This window comes from Misgurnus anguillicaudatus, chromosome 4, assembly GCF_027580225.2.
Source record: "Misgurnus anguillicaudatus chromosome 4, ASM2758022v2, whole genome shotgun sequence".
Lineage (NCBI taxonomy): Eukaryota > Metazoa > Chordata > Actinopteri > Cypriniformes > Cobitidae > Misgurnus > Misgurnus anguillicaudatus.
In genome coordinates, this window is record NC_073340.2 from 3487297 (window position 1) to 3505472 (window position 18176).

The 18176-nt window shown below is 37.2% G+C and overlaps 1 protein-coding gene and 2 long non-coding RNA genes across 6 annotated transcripts in view; all 3 read left to right on the top strand.

Moving 5' to 3' along the window:
* The first annotated feature begins 3998 nt into the window (after positions 1–3998).
* tanc2b (tetratricopeptide repeat, ankyrin repeat and coiled-coil containing 2b) overlaps positions 3999–18176 on the top strand; it is a 192295-nt gene continuing 178117 nt past the window's right edge. For all 4 annotated transcript variants that reach the window (XM_055176925.2, XM_073866557.1, XM_073866558.1 and 1 more), the window contains exon 1: positions 3999–4171. The gene's annotated coding sequence lies outside the window, so the exon portion shown is untranslated. The remainder of the gene's footprint in view (positions 4172–18176) is intronic.
* Positions 12607–13795, top strand: LOC129450511 (uncharacterized). The gene is made up of 3 exons (XR_012369095.1): positions 12607–12902; positions 13547–13595; positions 13682–13795. It is a non-coding gene; the product is annotated as an uncharacterized lncRNA (long non-coding RNA).
* Positions 13892–17539, top strand: LOC129420774 (uncharacterized). The gene is made up of 2 exons (XR_012369179.1): positions 13892–13994; positions 16786–17539. It is a non-coding gene; the product is annotated as an uncharacterized lncRNA (long non-coding RNA).

The following is an 18176-nucleotide window of genomic DNA, read 5'->3' on the forward strand; positions in this document are numbered from 1 at the left end:
CAGAAAAAAATAATAGAAGTAAAGATGTGATGCCAAACCATGTAAGGCCTTGTAGGCCCTGACCAGAAGCTAGTGTAAGGCTCCAAAACTGGAGTGATGCATTCAGTCCTTGTTCTTGTCAGGTTTCCTGCAGCTGCATTTTGACTGTCATTTATTTAACATGGTTTTAGAAACCCTCGTAAACAAGGCATTACAATAATCAATGTGAGAGAAAACATATGAGCATTCACACTGCCACCGGCGAGAGCGTCAAAGTGGCCCAAAGTCATTCATTTTCAATGAGAGCCGGAGCTCACCGCAGCGAGTCTTGGACAGTTTGAGCGTTGAGGAGAGTTGAAATCAGGTCAACTTTATGGTAATGAGCTATGACGCGGTTTGCCGGCAACCAATCAGAAGCCGGAAACCTCCGCTTGAGAGGAGTTAAGAGAATGCATTTGAGCATCAGAGCATCCACTACACCTTTTCTATAGCGTCGTTGGCAGGGCAGCCAGAGCTTTTATTGATGCTCTTGCCAGTGGCGGTGTGAATGCACAGTAAGTGTTAACCAATTTTTCCAATGTTATGCCCAAAACACACCCATTACTCATTATAAGAATAGGAACACCCCTTTTAGACTGTGCGTTATGTGCCCAAACCATTTTTCCTATCGTTAAATAAGCAAAAGGGAAGTCACACACACACACACACACACACACACACACACACACACACACACACACACACACACACACACACACACACACACACACACACACACACACACACACACACACACACACACACACACACACACACACACACACACACACACACACACATTCTGGTTTCCATGTTTTGTGGGGACATTCCATAGACGTAATGCATTTTATACCACACAAACTATATATTCTATTGCCCTTACCTACCCCATTCTCTAACCCCAACCATCACAGAAACACTTCTACTACTTCACATTTTCAATAAACATCATTCTGTTTGATTTACAAGCATGTTTCCTCATGTTTCCATCACAAAAACACTGGTATTCCTATCTTTATGGGGACAATTGGTCCTCACAACGTGATAATTACCAGGTACACACACACACACACACACACACACACACACACACACACACACACACACACACACACACACACACACACACACACACACACACACACACACACACACACACACACACACACACACACACACACACACACACACACACACAGATCTATTGAATGAGCTGCTCTGCCAATCAGAGCAGAGCTCAACATTATAATTCATGACCCTTTTAAATAATGTAATAATAGACCATTTCATTCTTGGGGAAATTCTACAGTGGTAAATGGACATGTAAAACCATCTCTGGATTTTTTTTGCACGTAATAAAGCCACAAACCTTTTATGTAGATATCTGAAAACAATTTAACAGATTATTTCGGTGCATTCTTTGGCACCTTTAAACAATATTTAAGGAGTTCACATCTCTTCTGGACTCTTATTGGCTATATATTTTAATAAAATAAAATTGTAGATTTTTAATTAAAAAAATTATATGTTTGGCACAAGTGTATGTTTTTGTTATTTAAACATACACATTATTAAAAGATTTTAAGATGGAAATTTGTCTTTCCTGACCTTAATGTATAAAAACATACATAATATACAAAAGGATATATTCACAAAAGATACACTCAATAAACAAAGTTCAGATTATCATAAAGTTCAACATGGACACTAAAGCAGGTAATGGCAGGCAGTTGAGTTAAGTTTAATGATTTGAGTCATAAAACTGAAAGCACTGTACAGAATTTTTTATCAGATGAGTTTTCGTTAACAGGTTTAGTGCAATTCCATCAGTAGGTACAAAGCGTTTGCAGGGTCTGAAATGATCTTTTGATTGACGTCGACCTTGCGCCCCCCTCTTGCATAATAACGAGCGGCTCGGACGAGTCCCTCCCCGAGTTATGAATAATAAAGCAGTTGGTCAAGGCAGAGGTTGTGCGGTGCCGACTGGATTCAGTTTGAACCGATTACATCGTTTTTTACATTGCAGCAGTGCTGCAGTGAAAGCGCGCCGTTTTGTTTTGATTTCGACTGGACCTCTGCACTAGGGCTGGGAATCGATTCCAAAAAGAATCGATTCTTCGATTCCGAGGCATTGAGCAGCGTGAGTCGATACCAAAGGTTGGAATCGATTCCATAAGGGGAATCGCTTCCATTAAGGAGAATCGACTCCTCTTTAAGATTGATTTTTAATACAAATCGCGGCCATGGTTCCGTTCTTCGTACGTGGATTACTCCGTTAGCTGGATTTTAATGGTGATTTGGCTTGATCTTGGATTATTTGGTTCTTCGAAGCTCATCCTCAAGTTGCTGTCATAGCAACCGGTCCGTAAGATGCTCGGGAGCAGGTTTACTTCATGTAAACAAGATTAGATCGCACCTTTTTAATCAGAGGTGATACGTAAAGTCTGACGCATTCATGTATTCTCCATTATACGAGCGCAATCTGCGTAAGATGCACGATTAATATGAAGAGCTTTTCAAATTCAACACGTAATAAAAAAGGTTAGATTGAATATAACGATGTTATTTAAAATATATATAATATAAAAAAGCTGTACTTGTGGAACTTGTTTTTGTAAAGCAGACGTTTTGATTATTATTCTTAAACAAATGACAAGAAAAACGTATGACCATATTATTGAAAATTGATTTAATAAAGTCATTTAATAATTTATTTAGTAATTTGTATGCTATCTATTCTTTAAAATTCTTTTTACAAAGATGTTACCCTGTCCCTTTCATGTGACAAAAAAATGCCAATAAACAATTTTTTTTATTTTACACCTAAAAAGGCCTAAAAAGATTTTGTGTATGGCCTAAAAGGTTCCATGTGTAAAGGCCTAAAAAAGATTTTATGTGTTAAGGCCTAAAAGGTTCCGTGTGTAAAGGCCTAAAAGGTTCCATGTGTAAAGGCCTAAAAAGATTTTGTGTATGGCCTAAAAGGTTCCATGTGTAAAGGCCTAAAAAAAGTTTTATTTATTAAAAGGACACGCTACTTTTTTGAAAATATGCTCATTTTACAGCTCCCATAGTGTTAAACATTTCATTTTTACTGTTTTGGAATGCATTCAGTTGATCTTCGGGTCTGGCGGTACCACTTTTATCATAGCTTAGCATAATCCATTGAATCAGATTAGACCATTAGCATCATGCTCAAGAGTGAAGAAAGTTGCTCAATATTTTTCCTATTTAACACTTGACTGTTTTAGAAGAGTCAGGTTTTAAATAGGAAAAATATCAAAACTCTTTGGTTATTTTTTGGCACGATTCTAATGGTCTAATCAGATTAAATGGGTTATGCTAAACTATGACAAAAGTGGCACCGCCAAAACCGTAAAAATCAAATGTTTAACTCCATGGGAGCTGGAAAATGAGCATACTTTCAAAAAGTGAAGTGTTCTGTGTGTAAGGGCATAAAAGTTTGTATGTGTAATGAGTCTGTTCCTGAACTGTTTTTAGGTTTAAATGCTTTTAGGAATTTTTGCTATTTTATGATATTGGATGAAATATATGTAGGCTGCCACAAATAAATTAAAAATCTATCCACAAACATTGTGTGTGTGTGTAGGAATGCATGTAAATAAAATCTACCGCATATATGTATATGGTGAACATAGTCTTTACACTGTCTAACTGACGCAGGAAGCACGACGTGACAAATCCCCTAAGCAAATGTCTCGTTCTATTTATGACTCGCAATTAATACATCTAATAGGAAGGACAAATGGATTTGCAACAGTCGCTTTGACACGCCCGGTATAGAGTGTTTCTCGTTGTGTGGCACGGTAAGACGGGCCAATGTTAGACACTGTTCGTATAGAAAAAGAATCGAAAATAGCAGTGAGGAATCGATTCTTGGAATCGATTCTTTCGATTCCAGAAACAGGAATCGGAATCGGAATCGATTCCAAAAAATCCGGAATCGAACAGCCCTACTCTGCACAGCGTTGCAAAGAAACGCTGGGGTTTTGGAGATGTAAAGCGGAGAAAGTCTCTGCGAAAGGAAACGACACACTGAGACTGGCACTGGCAGTGGGCTGAGATGAAAACAGTCACGGGAAGGACAGATGACGCGGGAGAGCGAAGGTGGGACGGAAAGTGAATGATAAGCAAGGTAACTTACGCATATTTGTTGTGTGTAGGTGTGTGTACTGGTTCATCGAAAATATTAAACATATAACTGACGAATTCAGAAACGGATATTTTCTCTTATTAAAAAGACCATGGTAACCATAGTTACAGGCATTGTTAATGATATAAAGTAAATCATAATAAACCAATAGGCTAAGTATGTGATCTTTCAAAGAGAAATTGTGTTTTCTGCTTTGAGACTCTGGTGAACTTTTCATCGTAACTGTTATAGTTGATTGATTTGGTGGAACTGTTACCATGGTAATGTCTATTTTTAGTAAGAGACTACAGTAGTTTCTGCTTTGTGTTTAGAAACTAATTAAGTAGTTCAAGCTGCCTCAGGTAAATAACCTGTGGGATAGAAAGGTAATCAACGAAACAGTTTTGACCAGTTAGTGATGAACAACTAAAATCCCTCAAAGCGAACCATGACTTGAATTTGAAAATAAAGCTCAATATTGTTACAGATAGAATTTTAACTAGTGGGCTCACTGGGCTGATATCTGTTTACAAAACGTGAGAAGTTGGTCGTGTAAGTTCATACGAATTAGCCACCTCGTATATGATTTGCCATTTGATTGTGTTGAGATAAAATTAATATTGTTTGGCTATTAAACGTATTGTTTGACGTTTTATAAATAGCATTGTAAGGTATTTTACATATTTTCCTTACCAATAGCTGTGGTAATAATTATAGAGTTTCCTTTGACATGCTTTCTAAATGGGATGGATACATTTTGACAGAAATATACCTTTTAAGGTCATCATGATGATGATGATGATGTTTTTTGTTTGTTTTTTTTATTCACCCATGACCCCAAATTCCAGTGTATTCGCAACCTTCATATTATGAAAGCAGTAAACAGTCAAAATATGACGGAAGTAAAAGCAGAGGTGGGCTTCTGTGCCATGCTGAGTCATTTTTTCTGGGTAAACTCTTAATATAGTCAATCGGAGAGCACAAATCTGTGGTTCATGTTCAGTTCATAAAGGAAAATGAGAACATATTAGTAATCGGATTTGATTACAAAATGGTTTTGGTTGATTTTACCTGTTCTAGCTCTTAATGAGGCAATAAGCTTCAATGTTGATCAATGACATGACATGCATATTTTTGTGCTCGTGGGTATTTTGTACTATAAAAATAACTTGATACATTTATGTCATGTATCATTTTATTCTTCAAAACTTAGTTTTAATACAATTTCAGTATTTTTTAATATAATAAAAAGAATAATAAATTTGGCATTATCTCTTTCCCCGCCAGTTATCTTGTCAATTAAAGGTACAATTTGTAAGGTATTTGCAGTAAAATATCCAAAAACCACTAGCCCAGTGTTATATATTTTGTCCAGCTAATTACTAACAATATCTCTAAATTATGAGAAAATTGCCATTCTGAAAAGTGACACATCGCAGTGCAGTCGCCTGTCAATGACGTTAATATCCACGTTACGCCTTTACTGAAACCACATGACAACAGTGTCGTGGACAATTTAGTTTTGAACATTACATTAAACCTAAAATAATGAAATAAAACTATCTCATCGAACGCAACATTTATAAAATTTGATTACCTCATTACTATTACTTTACCTCCGTTTACATGATTTCTCATTCCCATCTGATTGATGGCCATCAGAGGTTGAGTAAAAGACAGCAAATCCCATCATTCCACGCGGCTTCACATTGTCTTTAATCTACGTCATTGGTACTGTTTTGGTTGTGTGCCCTCTAGCTGGGGATTCTACAAATTGTATCTTAAAGAGAAAACATTTCCCTGCCAATGACGCTTCCCTGACACGTTTTAACAGTAATCTATAATTCCGCTCTTACCCAATTTATAAACAACTGAAGCATCAACCAATTCAAAAACAGTTAAAACACTGTGTATGTTTTGATCATCTTTCTGAATCTGATCTCTTAACAAAAGTTATTTACAAAAATGACAATTATTTCAAATGTGGTATTCTTGAAGATGAAGCGTTTCTTTTTTGTTATTTTTGTTTATTTGGTTGTTAGTTTGAAAGCAGAGGTTCTGTTCTTTTATTTGATATATAGTATGTTTATTTTTATAGAAAAGAACTTTCTGGAAGGTATTTTGTGAAACTATGTGGGTCTATGTGGGTTATTGTGCGTTTGTCAGTTTGTTCTTAGATTTGACGGGGGTTTCATCGTAGCTCTTTTGTGTAACTGCTGCTAAAGTACATATATGAAGAGGTGCTTCAGGAGTTTTAAACCGCATCGTCTACAGCAGGCTGCACGATTTTGGCAATAAAAAATTTTAGCGCTCTTGTAGTATTAACCCTGCAATGTTCCCTCTCCTTCCCTTCATAGCCAAAAATAAAAAAAATCTAGTTTTCAACCAGCTCGACTCTTTCTTCACACCAAATAACCTCGTGAACAGCAACCAGTCGGGTTTCCAAAGCGGTCACTCCACAGAGACTGCGCTGCTCTCAGTCATTGAAGACCTAACGCTGGCAAGGGCAACCTCCAAATCATCTTTACTGATCCTACTGGATCTATCTGCCGCTTTTGAAACTGTCAATCACCACATCCTTCTTTCGACCCTCAAGGCTTTGGGTCTCTAGTACGGCGCTACTATGGTTCAAGTCTTACCTCTCAGGTCATTTAGGGCAGTTGTTTTCAACCTTGTCCCAAGGGACCCACTGCTCTGCATATGTCTCTCTTAACTGACACACCCAGCAAAATGTGCAGAGCAGTGGGTCCCCTGGGAAACGTTTAAAAAATGACTGATTTAGGGCATCCTGGAGAGGTGACGTCTCTACAAACTCCTACCTCTCAATACTGGGGTACCTCAAGGCTCAGTGCTTGGACCACTGCTCTTTTCGATATACATGACATCCCTGGGTTCTATCATTCGGAAACATGGCTTTTCCTAACACTGTTATGTTGATGACACACAACTCCACTTGCCGTTCCAGCCTGATGATCCCACATCTCAGCCTGACGATCTGACATCCAACTCTGGATGAAGGATCATCATCTCCAGCTGAACCTTGCAAAGACATGACTTGTCATATCGTCCGACCTTAAGATTCATCACAATCTTTCTGTTTAACTAAGTTCTTTGACCATTATGCCTTCCAGGACAGCCAGAAACCTGGGAGTGGTCTTTAATGATCAGCTTAGTGGACGATAATGGGGAAATATGCAATAATTCTGTTGGTACAGTAGGTGCAGTGGCGATATGCCTTGCGAAATGTCTTTCTTAGAGAAATTTTATTTTTATTTGCTTTTATTTTAATCATTTGAATAAATGCTGAATGCCCTTTACTGTTACTTAACTGTAATACTTGTGAAGATGACCCCCTTTAAAGGGATTTATTAACATTGTGAGAGGTGTAGAAAGACTAACTTTAGAGACAATGATAGACAATGCAGGTCTATGGACTATAAATAGGTCTAAAGATTATAAAGTTAATAGGTTTGTCTAAAAGCAGTAAAAGTGCCTCTCTTTCTATTGCTCTCTTGCAGATATAAAGAACTTAAAATAAATATATAAATATATAAAGAATCCGTCATTATTTCAGATTCAAAAGTATACTTTATATAAAGTATGTAGAGCCAGCTTACATAATGACAGTTTCACCGTTTGAGCTATAATGGCTCGTTCAGTGCAATGGGCTTGGCATTAACATTGGTTATCTGCTACCATCTTTGTAGCAAACATTTTAGATATAAAAAGACGGTTTATTAATTATAATATTATAAAAATGGTAGTAAGAAAGTGCAGCGCGTGGCCGTGAGTAAGTTTTCATCGCCATAGAAACCGGAGGCACGCTTGAGACTGCACATGTGCTATAGCGCGTTAGCGCTGACTGACTCTTCACAGCCGTTTTCTGATTGACTCAGGTTTAAACAAACCCGGTACTGACTCGGCCACGATTGACCTTTCAAAATATAGACCAGTGTCCTTTCATGAAGACATCTAATGGATACATCAATTTCAGGAACATGGAAGGATAAAATGTGACACTGAGCTTGCTTTGCGTTGCACCCAATTCATCTTGAAAAAGAGAGCATGCGAACGCACAGCGAACTCATCGAAAAGACACGACGTGCTCTCACGCATAATGTCATTATCACAGACAAAAAGACAAAATTTGATGCCAGATATACGTGGGCAGTTGTTAATATACTTGAGAGAGCCGCTCAAGTAAAGTAAATGTGTGGGAAACACCTTCCCCAGATAGCAAAATTGCTGTGGCCCAGATCTGGTTCACATCTGACACCTTCATCTGGCCCACCTTTGGCATGGAATGATGGCACTTGTGCGGTCCACCTCTTTTTTTCCAGATCTTTACCACAAGCAAACCATAGAAACGCCACATGTCAGCCAAACACAAAGCAAATAATGCAGATCTGGCCCAAATCTGGGTAATAGTTAATTTAAATTTTGGCCCAGATTCGGCCCAGACCCAACACCATTATCTGGCCCTCACCTGGCATGGATTGATGGCACTTGTGTGGCCCACCTCTTTTTTTCCAGATCTTTACCACAAGCAAACCATAGAAACGCCACATGTCAGCCAAACACAAAGCAAATAAAGCAGATCTGGCCCAAATCTGGGTAACAGTTAATTTAAATTTTGGCCCAGATTCGGCCCAGACCCAACACTATTATCTGGCCCACACCTGGCATGGATTGATGGCACTTGTGTGGTCCACTCCTGATTGACACGTCTCGCCCACGAGCAAGCCAGAGTGATGCCACAAACAGAGTATGAATCTCAAAAATGGTGACAATTAAATGAAAAACTTCATGCTGCAATGGATGCTGGGTATTAACATATTACAAATCTCATCCAGGACTCCCAGCATGCACTACGACATTGCTAAATAATGAACTTTTTACAATTTTCTTTGTCACCATGGTTGAGATTCATAGTGTGAATCTTGATGTTTGTACAGTACATCCCAAGTGTACCGGGTTATTTTTTGCCAAAATTTCTAAAACTCCTTAATGACAAACTGCTGTGAAAGTGCTGGATCTCATATACAACATTGACAGAAAATAAACTTTTGATGAGTAAACCCTTTAATTAGATGATGATTTTTACCATTATATACCAACCACCACAGAATTGCACTATTAACTTTACATTACCATAACAAATATGTTTTATACACACAAAGTAAGGCAACCAGGAAAAATTGGTAAAGAAGTCAAGGGTCCAACTAAAACAAACACTAATCACAATAATGTCGACTTAAAATTAAACAAAGCATCAACATCTAAACCTAATAAGTGAATTGTGTTTTCTACAGCAATATTTTTACTGAACACTCAAAAATAATGTTTTATAAAATGCAATGTTTCGCTATCATTTACATAACAAGCAAACAAGTCAATTTAAAAACAGTTGTTGTTTTAAACATTGTGTGAACATTAAAACAGGACATTGTCATAACGTTTGAAAATGGTAAAATGTAACATTGCTCTAACGTTCAAGCAACACAGAAATGTTCTTAGAACGTCAAGAAAACTGGACACTTTTTATGTTGGCAGAAGGTTTTTGGGAACGTTGCGAACTTTCAGGGAACGTTCTTAGAACTTTTCTCTGTTAGCTGGGTATATGGATCACTTCAGACTCACACACACATGAGGCGGTGCTTACTGTGCCATATCTTTGCCAAGACTGGCCCTGATGCATCTTTATACAGCTGGGCCACATTTACAGCATCATATATGGGCCACTTCAGACTCACACCCACATGAGCTGGTGCCTACTGTGCCACATGTTTGCCATTACCGGGCCGGATATGTTTTAAAAGAACTGGGCCACATTTGCTGCAACATATGTGGGCCACTTTGGACATAAACCCACATGAGCCGGTGCTTACCATGCCATATGTTTGCCAAAACTGGCCCAGACACGTTTGTAAAGAGCTGGGCCACATTTGCTGCAGCATGTGAGGGCCACATTTGGTTTATTCCAAGATTAGGCCGTGTCTGTTGTGCAGCATTTTTGCCAAAGGTGGCCCATATTTGTTGTTTGATATTTGGGCCACAATCACTATTTGGCAAATGGGCCACTTTTGGTTCATATTCAGATGACATGTTGCCATGGGCACCGCATCTTTGCCTTAAAAGGCCCACATGTGATTTGATATATTTGGCCCAATTTTGCTATTTTACATGTGAGCCACTTTAGGTTCGGGCCATAAGAAGACCAGCAGCGCCGCATCTTTGCCTGAAGTGGCCCACATGTGCTTGCTATCTGGGTCTGATTGGTGTAATTTGGACAATCTTAGCATGCAACACACAAATGATAGACACGTAAAACAAATGAAAGTTATCGCAGCTCCATGCCACATGTATATCGCATACACACTTATCGTGATGGCAATGCATTTCCGATATATCGTGCAGCCCTAGTTGCCAGCACCACCTGCTCTTGTTGATTTATCCTCTACAACATGAGGAAAATTAGACGTTTCCTATCTGAGCATAGTGTTACTGTCCGGACTCCCAGCCTGCCCAACCAAACCCCTACAGATGATACAGAATGCTGTGGCAAGAGTGGTCTTCAATGACCCAAAGAGGGAGCACGTCACTCCTTTCTTTGTCTGGCTACAATGGCTTCCTAAAGCAGCTTGCATCAAATTCAAAACCCTGCTTTTGGCCTTTTAAACCACCACTGGGTCAGCACTCCTTTACCTTTAATGGCTCATACAGACCTATGTACCCTCTAGGTATCTGCACTCTGCCTCGAGCGATGGCTTGTGGTGCCATCCCAAAGAGGAAAAAAATTACTATTGTGTACCTTCTCTGGTTCTGTTTCTCACAGTCTTCACTCTATGATAATAAACTTAATGCTCAGGTCACATGCACTCCTTCTGTATGAATCACAGATCAATTTCTTTTAATTGTTATTTCATGTTGAAAGATAAGTAGATTGCACATCCACATGCAGTACATTCTTAGAACGGATGTGTTAAAAACAACACATCAGTATTAGTTTGGGACAACACACAAAACGCGTTGTCCCAGAATCCATACATCTCTGTTATTATCGAAACAACACATTTTGTGTTACTTTAAACACCACTTTTAACACAAAATAATACATAATGTGTTAAAATGACACACAGAGCCAGATTTACTAACAGCTTGCGCCAGCACAAACCAACATTTAGGCTTTAAATAATAGTGTTGTAGTTCTCGAGACTGGTCTCAATACCACTTTTTAAAGGTCTTGGTCTCGTCCTGGAATCGACTGCATTTTTACTCGGTCTCGTCTCGGTCTCAGACAAAGAGGACTCTGAATTTGATTTCAAGACCGGTCAAGACAACAACTGATGGCACATCACAAATTTTATGCAGTTTATTCAGGTTAGGCATATGATGTTGGCATTGTTTAAGCATTGTTTAAGTTTCTCCCAATGACATTTTTTCTAATTTTATTACTAGAAACACCTGCATTGTGTTAAGGGGATGGCAAGCCATGGGAAGACAGTTCAGAATAAATGGTTAAGTTGATTTCAGCTCTTTAGTGTTTGTTCAATTTTATTTGCTTATAAACAAAGATAAATTCCCACATAATCTGCAATGCCTCTGATTATATTATTTACCTTCTCTGATGGCATACACACACACACACACACACACACACACACACACACACACACACACACACACACACACACACACACACACACACACGCACGCACACACACAGACAAGAAGTGCCTAATCATATTCCACATTTTATCATAAGTGTTTTAATGCAGTGACTTGGTCTTGACTTGGTCTCGGCCTGTCTTGGTCTTGACTTGGTCTCGACCCTTTAAAGTCTTGGTCTTGTCTCTGTCTCGGCCTGTCTTGGTCTTGGTCATGACTTGGTCTTTGTTTAGGTGGTCTTGACTACAACCATATTACAGTTTTTTTTATTCGCTTTGGTACTATTTTCACAAGTAAGGTGTACATTTTCAAAACTCTTAGTACAAAAATCCAAACTGATCACACTTGTAACACAGCTAGTCATTCTTTCAAAACCTGATTTAATGCTTTCAGTGAGTTGCACATGTTTTCAGTCCACATTATCATTGTTTTAAATACAAGATTATTGTAATATGTAATGAGAACATTTGGTTTAATCACCGAAACACAACAGTATGATCTTCTTTCAGTTTAGTAATTTTAACAATCAGTTCATCCAACAGCAAACATTGCAAGATACATGTTTCAAATCAGACTTAAAAGTCCTGACATTAATACAGTACTAAAAAATACATATTACACAGTTTCACATTAGGCAATACACTTACGTTACTTATATAATCTATCATTTCCAAAATATCCATCCTATGTGTAATCAAGTGAAGGATCAATGAAGACATCCTCTACAATCATTTGAGCAAATTACAGTAGTTTTTATTTTTCAGATACACTGTAAAATGTAATAGCTGAGCTTACTAAAAAGATTAAGTAAACTTAACTCATTTAATTAAGTTTGTTAACCTTACTTAGTTTAACTAAGTAATCCCAACTTTTTTCTATGCAAACTCAAGTCAACTTGATTAAACTTAAAAGATTAATTTAGCTCAACTTAAAATTTCAAGTATTTTCAAAAAGGATGACTGCACAGTAGGTGGCAGTAATGATCCCAAGGAGTAAGTGGTGGCTTAACTGAGTGGTTAACTGAAGAAGACGACAACAGCACATGGTCGGATAAGAGCATGGGGAGGTAAGTTTGTGCTTATATATCATTTTTATTTTTTAATTGCTACGTTTTTATCGCAATATTACAATCACAGTTTGTAAACAGTAATATTTTGTCGGTAATAATAAAACTGATGCATGCTATTTGATCACAATTAGCAATCCAACAACTGCTAATCATGTATGTTTAAAGATAAACATTTTCGTTCAACAGACATAAGTAACTAATATGCAGAGGTAGATTGAGTAAAAATGTAATTATATTAAAAGGTAGTTAAAGTTAAGCCTTATAGTAATAACTGCTTGAGTAAAAGTAAAAGTATGCAATGGAAAAACTGCTTAAGTAGTGAGTTTATAATTCGTGTTGGTGTGGTTTATAATAATAAACTACATGAAAATGCTTAGAACTGCTTATAAAAGGTAAAATAGAACCTTGCTTTCAAAATTGTTACTCAAGTCAATGTAATGCAGTAAGCATGTTTCTACCCACCTCTGGAGAAAAAAACATTAATAATTGTATACCTTAAAATGCCAAGTTATGTTAAATAAGAGATGTGCTGTATTAAAAGTTTTAAGTTTATAGAGTGAATGCTAAAAATATTGTTTTTACAATTGCTTTTTAGTATCTATCAATCAATACTATGTTAATTGTATATTATTATTATTTAGCAGGAGCTTGTTTCTTTGAAGAGAGCGCATACCCTTCATGGAAAGTCAGGTAATTAACACACATTTTATTTAGGGAATGTCAAAACTTTTTAAATCTTGATATGATGTTTCTTTTGTTATCCTTCTTTCATATAGTAACGTTACTGTGGAGTACAACCAAGTCGCAAGCAAAAACCTCAAGCAAGAATTGTTCTCATCCCTTGCTAAACATTGTTTTTGAAGATTTTGAATGAAAGAAAAGTTTAAAAGCTCTCGTATTTGTTTGTTTTAAATAGTTTAAGTCCATTTACTAACTTTTAAGTAATCTGTTCTGACTGTTGATCTCAATGTTTTATGTATTATTTGTCAGAAGAACATCACTGATGTCACTGCTCGGTGGACGGTAGTTCTCCCTGGTCTTGCTATCCTTCTTGCGGAAGACACTACAGACTTCCTGAAAACAAACATGGTTAGTATTCTTCTCGTTTAATCAATATGAGATGTCCTAATTTTTGTGTTAGCATTTAATTAGCATTATTAAAGAAATAATGTGTAAATAGAAGATAATTAAAGGCACCAAGGCACATCCTTTTGTCCCACAATTCTATGCGTGAGCATGCTCAGGATTGGTCGAGCCTGGTTGAGTTTGATAAAATAAAATGGTGGGCAAGAAAGCAACTGAGCACACATTTAGTGTAAATAAAGTAATATTTTCACTTTTGGTTGCATTTCTAGCGAGAAATTTGGATTGTAGTTTTGAACTCTTTCCCCGCCATTGAGTTATTCCGTCAATTAAGAGAATCAATAACTTCTAATAAATGCTGTGAATAAATGAAAACATAATTTATTTGCCAGGTAAAAGTTTTATGCCAATTACATAACCAATTCAAAAATTATAAAGAAAGCAAAACATCAAATATTCAAAGATCAGTCTGAGATGCAGAGGCGATTCTAGGGTTAGAGCTTTAGGGGTGCTGAGCACCCAATGAGCTCCGCTGCCACCACCCGCTCTTTTTTTCCTACAGAAACCAATAATATGTATATTGTAAAATAGCTTTCATTTTAACATTGGTTCAACTAACTCCAAAATAAAGATTTTTTGGAGACCTTTCAGGCATGAAAATGGGTCAGGGGTGAAAAAGATGAGAAGAATATTACCCCTAGGGTCCGGGAGCATGCTCCCCCTTAGAATTTTTTTAAAATTACATATTTTAAAGCATCAATCTGGTGAGTTTTCAGATGCATTTTTTGCCAACCTTTTTATTTCTAATTAATGGTGAGCTAGCACATTTTTGCCATTAATGCCATATTAAAGTCTCAGGACAAAAGGTGGGCTACACCAGCAGTGTGGGTATGGCTTTATGTGAATATACAGTGTATCGTTTGCCTTTGTCAAAATGACAAATCTCCTAATTTATAACTTTTATGCCTACAACATATGGTAGGTTTATTAATAGTTTGTTAATTTGCAGCTTTTATTTTAACAGTCCTTTAATTGAACCATAACCTTTACTATATGTCTAAAACAAAACACTTGTGACTCCTGCACTAAGGGTTAAAGACGTTGTCACCTTCATATTAGTCTACATGTGACAAACTAAAAAAATATTTATTGTCTAGTTTGATAGTCAGACAGTTAGTGATTTCACACATAACTTACCGGTAGCCTACTGGTGGTATACAGTGATATGTAGTTTGTTTTCACTCTGTTCCAAACGCCATGTTTTCATGACGACTGACCAGAAAAGACGCCCGTGATGTCATGTTTACATGACTCCCGATTGTTAAAATAAGTCTCAAATTAACGATAAATCATACAATAAACTTTAACAACGGAGACACACGTATGCAACTACCCACTGCATGCGTCTTGCGGAAGAACATTGTAACCGGCGCTACTTCTCTCCGTTTAAGTCTATGGACGAGTCACCCAGGTACTGTGCTACTCCGCAGCGCGCGGGTACCCGCCGGACTTAAATAATCCGAAAATAAACACTTATTATACGTGTACCATGGTGATTCATTATAAGACAAAAACACGAATTGAAAGATTGATTCGTGATGTACTCGCTCATTATAAACATAACGTAAACATTTTGTAAGATTTGAACAAAAAAGTTGCATCACAACACTATCATTCTCACTCTGCGTGTGTTTCACGCTGAATGACGGACGGGCTAAGCGATGCAGGTACAGAGAAGTAGAAGAGGATGACACCATTTGCTAAGCGGGGAGGTTTTCATTTTCTACCTTATTATATATTTTAAACCACAAACTACGGAGTATGTTTTGGACATTATTTAACCTGGTCAAAGACGAACGAACATTTTAGAATAATTAAATTTCTTGCCCCAAGTTTTAGGGGTGCTGAGCTCCTTTTTAGGGGTGCTGAAGCACCCCTAAAAAGGGGCTAGCCTCGCCCATGCTGAGATGTATACCTGACAGTAGCGAAATACATCAACATGACACTAGAGGTTTTAGTTTATCGCATTATGAGTGAACAAAGCTTAATAGAGGTGTTAACAGTGTGTAAACCGTTTTGAGCTGTCCACTTTCGACTACATTCAGATGTATTCAAAACAGATTAGAACCGCTTAAACCCGCTGTAACCCGTATGCTGGAAATAATTTTGACAGGTACAGTTTAATAATACACAAAATTAAATCAAATGTCTTTTAATAACATATGATGTTATAGTTACAAATGATTAAACCAAATATTGTGTTTGTGACATTTGAACGTCTTGTCTTAAAACTGAAAATAAACGGGTTTTTCTGTATTTGTTAAAAATAAGCTAATAAAATAGTTCAAATAAATATTTAATGTTGCTTACCTTATGAGTAAAATAGCCACATAACAAGTGGGATAATGCACAGACAGCAGGTTGTTATCATGAAATAAGCCCCTTCAGTTTGATACAAGACCCTCTGCTTGACACAGAGTCCTGATCACACTGTTGGGGATTATTTCTGCAAAACAACCTGCTGCCTATACAATATACCTTACTTATAGAAGAGTTTTCTAACAAGATATTATTAATTAAATATGTTCCAAGGATGTTTTTGCACCACCAGGAAAGAAGCTTCTGCTGAAAGGTCCAAATTATTATTGCCAATTCCAACTGAAGCACTGTTACAAATTTAAGTGTCACTTCAAAAACTAGTAACATCACCTTGAACAGTTTAAATTTTTAAATGACACATCCACTTTGCATTTGTATTATGAGAATGTATATTAATATTGCGTTTCTATCTTATTAGGACTGTGATGGTGACCCACCTCAACTATCAATAGGAATTCTCAGTCTGGTGCCGGAGGACAAACATTTCTCCACATGGTTTACAGCAATTATTTGGTAGGGTGTCACAGCCATGGATGGACTTGAGAAAGTATCACATGCCATGTGTTTAGTTTTTGGACTGATCGTTGTTTTAAATATGGAGTACCCCTTCACAGCTTATTTTTCTTTCCCTGGGGCACAAATCACTAAAGTCAAAACTGCCATCACTACAAAACATACTAATGTGAAGTAGTGTGTTTTGTGTGAAACAAGTCCGTGTTACTGTAGATCTGTTGCATTTTGGGGTTTTTATTTTTCGTCAACCTGGATACAAGTTCCAGAAAAACTCAACTTTAATTGCTGCAAAACTTTGATGTTTTAGTTAAGATGTATTTTGCGTGTTTCTGATGGCAGAAACAAGATTGTTACTGTAGGTCTGTTGATGCAATTTGTGATTTTTTTATCAGTCACATGCCAACCTGGATACAAAACCAAAACTGCAGTCACTAAAAAAAAACTAGTTTTGAATTTGTTTGTCAAGGTGTGTTCATTGTGTTTGTAATAACAGAAACAAGACTGTCTTAGGTCTATTGTTGCATTTTGGGTATCCAGATTGATGGGTGACTGAACACAAACCCCTTTCTTGTGTGTGTGTGTGTGTGTGTGTGTGTGTGTGTGTGTGTGTGTGTGTGTGTGTGTGTGTGTGTGTGTGTGTGTGTGTGTGTGTGTGTGTGTGTGTGTGCCGTGTGTGCCACAAAAATGTTTTACTTTGTACACGGTTAACATGTTTAAAATAAATGTTTTAACCTCATTTTGTTGCTTTTTGGCTTTACTCATTTTTGTTAGTTCAGCTTACTTACAAATGTAAGGCAATCAGTTTCCTTATATTTACAAGTAAAGTGAACAATAAAAAGAAGTTATCTCAACTAATGATTTTAAGTGAAGAGTACTTAACTTTACTTGATTAATAAGTTTAGTCTACTTGTACTGTTAAGTTTTGACAACTTAAAATCAATACTCTACCTTACTTGATGAATAAGTTTAGGCTACAAATAATATAAAGTTTTGCCAACTTAAAAGCAATACACTAACTTACTTAAAATTATGAGGCAATCAGTTTCCTCACTTTTTTAAGTAAACTCAACTTATTACATTTTACAGTGTATAATTGTAACATAGCTATACTTTCTGTAATGTAACTGAATGAGAACATAACATTTAGTGCACACATAACATTACTGTAATTTGGATCAAGCCTGTCTTGAGCATTTGGCCGTAGATTTTTGTCCACCTCTTTGAGGTCTCTGTGGGTGCCCATGCCCACCTCTCTGATGGATCCCTTGTCCACAAGATCTTCTTGCTGTCTGTCCT